We start from the raw sequence: 7,732 nt of genomic DNA, 5'->3' as shown, positions 1-7,732 counted from the left end.
ACGTTACTTTTGCATTACTTTTTCTTTCTTGGCTGAGGCTTGATCTCTTTCAGGCCTTGCAGTTGTTTTTTACGAAGTTCTGCATTCAGAAATTGCATATTTCCATCGCAAAATAAGTCAAGCTTTGGCCTGCCATCTCCGTTTCTGACTCAAACTGTTCCCGCATTCCGAGTGTGTAATTCTATGCAACCATGTTCAGTTTAATTCAGTACATAATTTTTTAAAAATAAAATTAACTGAAAAGTAACAAGTCGCATGACTTTAACAAAAGTAACTCAAATATTAATGTGTACATTTATAAAGTAATGCATTACTTTACTCGTTACTTTAGAAAAGTAATATTATTACGTAATGCACGTTACTTGTAATGCGTTTCCCCCCTAATACTGGTAAGCATTGTGTGGAATGAAACACAAAGTGGCATGTGTTAGAATGGACAGTGGGGCATATGTATAACCTGTATACATTTCTTTGTTCTAATGAACACGAAGGAAAACATTTTGAGGATTATTTGTAACCAAACCGATTAGAGGCCCCATTGACTTCATTAGTATCCTTTATTCCTACTATTGAAGTCAATGGGGCCTCTGATCTGCTTAGTTACAAACAATTCTCAAAATATCTTCTTTCATTTTCATCAGAAATGTATAAAGGTTTGTAACAACATGAGTGAGTAAATGATGACAGAATTTTTGGTTGAACTATCCCTTTAGGAAATGTAGGTGAGTTGATTGCTAGGGTCACTCACTATCAAGCAGAGGTTTTACTTTATACTTAAAAGTATTTGTATTTTATCTGTCATTGTATTTTATGCCAAAGCATATTATCATAATTTTATTCTATTACATTTCATAAATACACGTGTTTGTTTTACATGTAATATTTAAGTAGGCCTACAACTCAAGTAAAAGTACACAATTTTTATGTAATTATGTATTAAATAAATTTTTATATGCAATATTAAAGAATACACAGTATTATATTATATATATATATTATATTATAATAAGTATTATAATTTATTATTATATTGTAATGCTAATCCGACATTTAATAGCTTTGTGGTGATTACCATTTTCATTTTTTTTATTTACAGCACTATTATGGAGCGAGATATGCGTCTTTATTACATGCGATAAATTAAATGATCTGAGAGAAATAAAACTATTTGAAAGAAAAAGTTATCACACTGATAGCAAAGAAGCATTTCATGAGAAAAAAAAGAATATTTGAGAGAAAAAGTTTTCATACCAATAGCAAGAAATAATAATATTTGAGACTAAAAAAAAGTTTTGAGAGAAAGTATTTTCTCATGATAGAACATAAAAAGTATAAATTTGAAATTTTTAAAATTATTTTTGAGAAAAAAAAATCTCTCAAGTATATGTTTTTTGCTATTAGTGTGAAAACATTTTCTCTAAAAAAAAAAGTGTTTCTATCAAAACGCTTTTCTTTGCTCTCGATGCAATTTCTTGCTCTCGTGTCAGGATTTTGCTTTCTCTGTGAAAATTGTGTCATGGGCGGGGCCACGTTCCTATTGGCCAGTCGGGAAAGCATCGTCTTGTCTTGGGAATCGAACTGAATCATTACACCGTTGTTCGGTTCACCTAGATAGATGGCGTCTCTGCTTTTAGTTGAGCACGGACACTCTAATGTTTGAGTAAGATGATGACACACAACTCGATGGATAGCTGGGCTGAGCAAGTTCACAGCACTGAAGATTAAACATTAAAAAATGAAATGGTACTCTTATTCATGAATGAATGTGTATTGTATTATTGGCTTGCTAATCGCTAATTAGCCATCATGCTAGGTAAACTTGCAAATGCCAAATAAATGTTTTGATTCACTCCTTATTTAGTGATCTAGTTTCTGCCTTTGCACTTGCTAGCCTCAAAGCACCTGAAGAGTAACTGCTTGTTCATCATATACAACCTCCTGTATAACTTTTAACCAACGTTAGTGTGCATGGAGGAAGTACAGAAAAATAAGGGACGCCTAGCTGCCGCAGCGCGGGGGGCCACACACGTCGGGGCTACGCCGGTGACCACAGTCCCGATGTACGTGCCATTGGTGGTATATCATAACTTAAATGTGTTTTTTTGTTTTCATAAAAATATTAACATTAATACCATTATAATAAGATAGCTGCTATTGAAATCAGTGTGAACAGATGCACTCAGTCTCTCAACATCAATACACAGCTATGACAATAATAAATAGGGCAACAAAGTAATAATAATAATAATAATAATTTGTTACGCTTATTTAGCGCTTTTCTGCAACACTCAAAGCGCTTTACATATAAAAGGGGGAATCTCCTCAACCACCACCACAAAAAATAAGCTTTGGAGGAACTTGTGAGATTTGAACCATATTTTTATTAACTTATTAAATTAACAGATCCATATGTAGTGGTACAAGGTGATTGACATGTAGTGGCACAAGGTGTTTGACAGCTGTGTTCACCTATCGGATCATCAAATATCAATATCAATAATGTGTTATGTTTGTAACAACACTGGGTGTGTTAATTGTAACACATTGTTTTATGTTAAACTATTCAACACATTATGTGTTATTTCGTATTGATTTTGAGTTCATGTAAATAAAACACTAGATGTGTTGTCCGATGTCTCAATTGAACACATTCGTTTTAAGAGTGTATGTAAAACAAATCGCGTCCCGTATTGATTTGATACGCGTCATTTTGCCTGTAAATACGGGACGATTTCGTGTTTCACGGGACGGGTGGCATTGCCACCTTCCATGCACAATAACGTTGGTTGAAAGTTAAACAGGAGGTTGCACATGATGAACAAGCAGCCACTCCCCAGGTGCCCCGAGGCCAGCAAGTGCAAAGGCAGAAACCAGATCAGTAAATAAGGAGTGACTCAAAACATCCATTTGGCATTTGCAAGTTTACCTAGCATGATGGCTAATTAGCGATCAGCAAGCCAATAATACAAGACACATTCATTCATGAACAAGAGCACCATTTCATTTTTTAATGTTTAATCTTCAGTGCTGTGAACTTGCTCAGCCAGCTATCCATCGAGTTGTGTGTCATCATCTTATTCAAACACCAGAGTCCGCGCTCAACCAAAAGCAGAGACAGCATCCATCCAGGTGAACCGAACAACGGTGCAACGACTCAGCCCGACTCCCAAGACTGGAGAGACGACGCCTTCCCGACCGGCCAACAGGAACGCGGCCCCGCCCACGACACAACCCCCACAGAGAAAGCAAAATCCCGACACGAGAGCAAGAAACCGCACCGAGAGCAAAGAAAAGCGCCCCGACAGAAACACCCTTCCCCTAGAGAAAATGTTTTCACACCAACAGCAAAAAACACACACCCGAGAGACCTTCCCCTCTCAAAAACAATTTTAAAAATTTCAAATTTATACTTTCCATGTTCCATCATGAGAAAACACCCTCTCTCAAAACTTTTTTTAGTCTCAAATATTATTATTTTTTGCAATTGGTATGAAAACTTTTTCTCTCAAATATTCTTTTTTTTCATGAAATGCTTCCTTGCCATCAGTGTGATAACTTTTTCTTTCAAATAGTTTTATTTCTCTCAGATCATTTAATTTATCGCATGTAATAAAGACGCATATCTCTCTCCATAATCCCTACCATTTTATTCTTCATTTTCGTTAAAGTACCTTTAATAATGTTATTCATTTATCAGTCAACTAGTCATTATTTGCGTTGCGTCATTGCAGAAAAACAAGCAATACTGCCTGAGAGTGTCACCAACACCGGCCTAACTTTCTGATGTTTTCGGATGTCGTGAATATCTACTTTTCATAAGTTATTAATGTTTCATAAATAAAACTAGAAGGATTTCTTACCTGCGTCCATTTTACTAGACATCTTTCCCAGTAGAAGTTTCAGATTAAATCTAGTTTCACTTACACTGCTTTTTTACTTTCAGTTTTCAGTTTACATAAAACAAAGACGCGTATGGGTGGAGTCGCTTTGTACAGGTACACAGAGGGTTTGTCTGGATTACATAAGATAACTTAAAACTGTGATAGAATTTTAATAATATAACGGAATTTGTATTCTGCCTTTTACTCACATGACATAGTGCTGTTGGTTAGTAGCCATATTTTTCTAAGGTTTAGTTACACATATTTATATTAAATTAATGTATTTTTTAAATTGTGATAGATATTGGGCATCCACTTTGAGAACCACTGCTACTGTACACAGGGTGATATTATGTAAATTGGGCCACTTTTTGAGTTAATCGCCTGGGACACTAACAAACTGTGTTTTTATGATTAATAAGGACTATAAGGATTTTTGTGTTGAACTGATCTAATCAAATATAATTGTATATGCATTACATGTTGGCGCGGGAAGATATTTTCGGTAAGTGGTGCTGTGGTGCGGATGCGGGGGGGGGGGGGGGTTGGTATAGAGTTATAGAATTCTAAAGTTGTTCACAAGCTTTTTATTCTGCAGACCACTCTACCTATGTTTTCTTTTAAAAACTCACTCGCACCTCACATCCATAATGTACAGCTGCGCTGACGGTGCATACAAACTATATAGCCTATAACACAGTAGATTTTAGATTCTCTGCCAGGGTCGTTATTTTCTGCTACTATCCTCTGGCCGGGCCGGACCGTTGATTAAGCATATTTTTTATCATTACTTTATTAGCCTCATTGGGTGGGGAGAAAACTGCCATATAATCAGAAATATTATATATAGACTATATTTTCGCCAAAGTAACAAATGTGTCCAAAAAGTTACACAAATTACAAAATGATTTGTAAAAGTTACAAAATGCAACGCGAGTCATGTGCGGAGTCTCCTCTGGCACGCATCACGCACCGGGTCTGCTGTTCTGTATGGTGTAGCTTAAATGCAACATGGAGTTTGAAGATTTAAAGAAAAAGAGAAAAACAGGAGAATTAATTTTAAGCAAGTTTGGAGGAAAGTCGGAGGAATGGAACCAGTTATACATTCTCACTCGTGCCAGTAGCCTACTCCGCCTTTGTTTTCCATAAGTTTTTAATATTTATAAATTTTAACATGGAAACTTTATTGACATCACTCGAGTTAAGGCAACTAGTGGACCTTTCAATTCACGGGTTTCATTTAATTCTATTTTTAAACGTAAATGTAATATTTTTGTTTCGGTTTGCCATGCCTCCTGCACAGCGGTGTAAAAATAAGATATTTTTCGACTTTAAAATAAAAACATCATATCCTAAATTGTTGGAATATATTAAATATGTATTAATTTGGATTTATAGACGTTTAACATTAAAATCGATGCATGGGAATAATTTATATTAATTTTTTAAATACCCACCACTCTTAAATGCGCATGTTCCTTATTGTACATCGAGGCTTTACAATGTAGTTCCTTTCATGTCGTTTTAATAATTTAATTCAATCTTCTTTACTTTAAATGTTCTGTTACATTTACATGTGCGTTAAACACCGCGAAACAATTTGGCTATATTTTTAAATAGTTTTTGAAAAGATTACCTTTTTCTGATATGCATGATAACGAGTCATTTGGACAAATAACGCTAGTCCTCGGGACTTTTGGGCTGTGTGATTGAAGAAAATAAATTATCTTCTGAGACATTGCGAAGCCACCAGGGGGTGCTGCTCCTAATTTTTGAGATAGAAAGATTTGGGAAAAATGGGCCAGTCAGACTGCAAAGTAAAATAATAATTTCTGATTAAATGTATTACTTATATTACATTTAATAATGTAACAGTGTACGTTGCATTTAAATGACATTAAAACATAAATTTGATTGTCGTTCATTATGTCGATACATATAAACACACTTCACACATACAAAAACATTTAGAAGGTAAAATGTGGAAAGTGTTTGTCATAAATGCAACAATATTAATAAATTAATAATATAAATAAATTTAATAACACAAATAAACTCAACTGGGTGACCAATTTAAATTAAATTAATGGCTAATTTTACCTTAACACATTTAGGTAAATTGGGACAGTTACTAAAAATGTTTTTTTTTTTGTATATAAACAAAAATTTCAATAATTGAGCTATAAATCAACATCCCACAGAGGCCATCAAGACATGGATTAAGACTATTTTCTTCTTAATGTGCATTTGTTTTTCATTGATTTACCAACCTTATTATTGAGAAGTAAGATTGGATATATCAGCCCCCCCCCAGCAACCTCAGCTCAGCCACAGACCAATAAAATAATTAGCTATAAGTCAAGTACAAAATTCTTTCCAGTCATTGGTTGGTAACTTTGTAAGAAATATGACACTCAAACCTTAAGTGGCCCATTTTACCTGATGGCCCAGTTTATCTGATATTCCAGGACACACCAGCAGACTTAAAAAGATAGGCTACAGATATACTGCAGCATTTTTGTTGTAGTTGTTGTCTAAAAAGTCGTAAAAATTTTCAAGGTAGCTGAGTGCATAGGCCTACTTAAAAAAAGGTGTCAGTGCGTGTTTATCAGGAGTAAGGACAGAGACCGGCTTCAGTTTAATTGACGGCCGTCACAGGCACAGCTGCTTAATAACAGTGTTTTCTGCTTTTCTCTCAACCATTTGATAAAAGCCAGGCTTCCAACTTGTTTTCTATTTGGATGTGTTTGGCTTCAAGTGTCGCTGCAAAAACCACAAGAGCGATTTAAAGGTGCTTTAAGCAAATTCACGCGTTTTAGACCATAACACATTTTTTGTTTCATACAGCAAACATCTCCTCACTATCTGCTTGCTGCCTGTCCACCGATCAAACTGTAAAAAAACGCAAATCTCTGTAGACAGCCCAGGCTCCACAAACTGTAATAACAACAAAGTGGCCAAACCTACCATCAGAAACGATAACAAAGTGTTCTAGCCAATAAACGACAAGAAGGATTTGGGGGTGGGGGTTAGGCGCGTTCATGAAAGCACGGAAGGGAGGGGGAGAAGTTAGCTACGCTCCATTTGTTTGAAAACAGTTAAAACATCAACAAAAAGTAACGTCACACAGATTCGCTTAGAGCACCTTTAAGAAATCATGCATAAAGGTCTGCTTTTAACTCGCAGTCCTACTTTGATGTTGCCTGTCGGTTCTTGATGAAGTCGAACACATCTATTTGTGTGAGCGAGTTAACTAAAACAAAAACACTATGTGAAAACAACATGCAAAAACATCTTATGGACTTTTCTTTCACATTTCTTAACATTTTTAAAATGGTATTGTGCAATGTTAAAATTTTGTTTATTTATGTTTTTGTTAATAAATGTTAAAAATTATATAAACAATCCATATGAAATAAGAACATTTAATATTTACATAGGCACCGATAAAAGTGTGTGTGTGTGTGTGTGTGTGTGTGCGTGCGTGCGTGCGCGTGCGCGTGCGCGTGCGTGTGTGTGTGTGTGCGTGCATATTACGGCTCCAACAGTGCTCACTGGAACAATCAGAAACTTAAAAATGCACCTATAATAACCAATGCCATCATTATGGCATTGCAACAGTTAGGTTGCAAAGGTCTTGCAAGCCATTTGCTTTTCCCCATTATGAGATGTGTCTTGTATGACTCCTTGGCAATGAGACGTTTTTTGTAGGCCATCAGTTGGGAGTGAACCAGCTGATATTAATTTGCACTGACAGGTGGCCGGACTGCTTTTTAATTATTGATAGTTTTCAGCTGTTGTCTTGGCTTTCCATGCCTTTCTTCATGTGCTCAATACTTTTTCCCTGTGCA

This window comes from Misgurnus anguillicaudatus, chromosome 6 (genome assembly GCF_027580225.2).
Source record: "Misgurnus anguillicaudatus chromosome 6, ASM2758022v2, whole genome shotgun sequence".
Classification (NCBI taxonomy): Eukaryota; Metazoa; Chordata; class Actinopteri; order Cypriniformes; family Cobitidae; genus Misgurnus; species Misgurnus anguillicaudatus.
The sequence above is the reverse complement of the archived record's forward strand: the minus strand, read 5'-3'. Positions refer to the sequence as shown.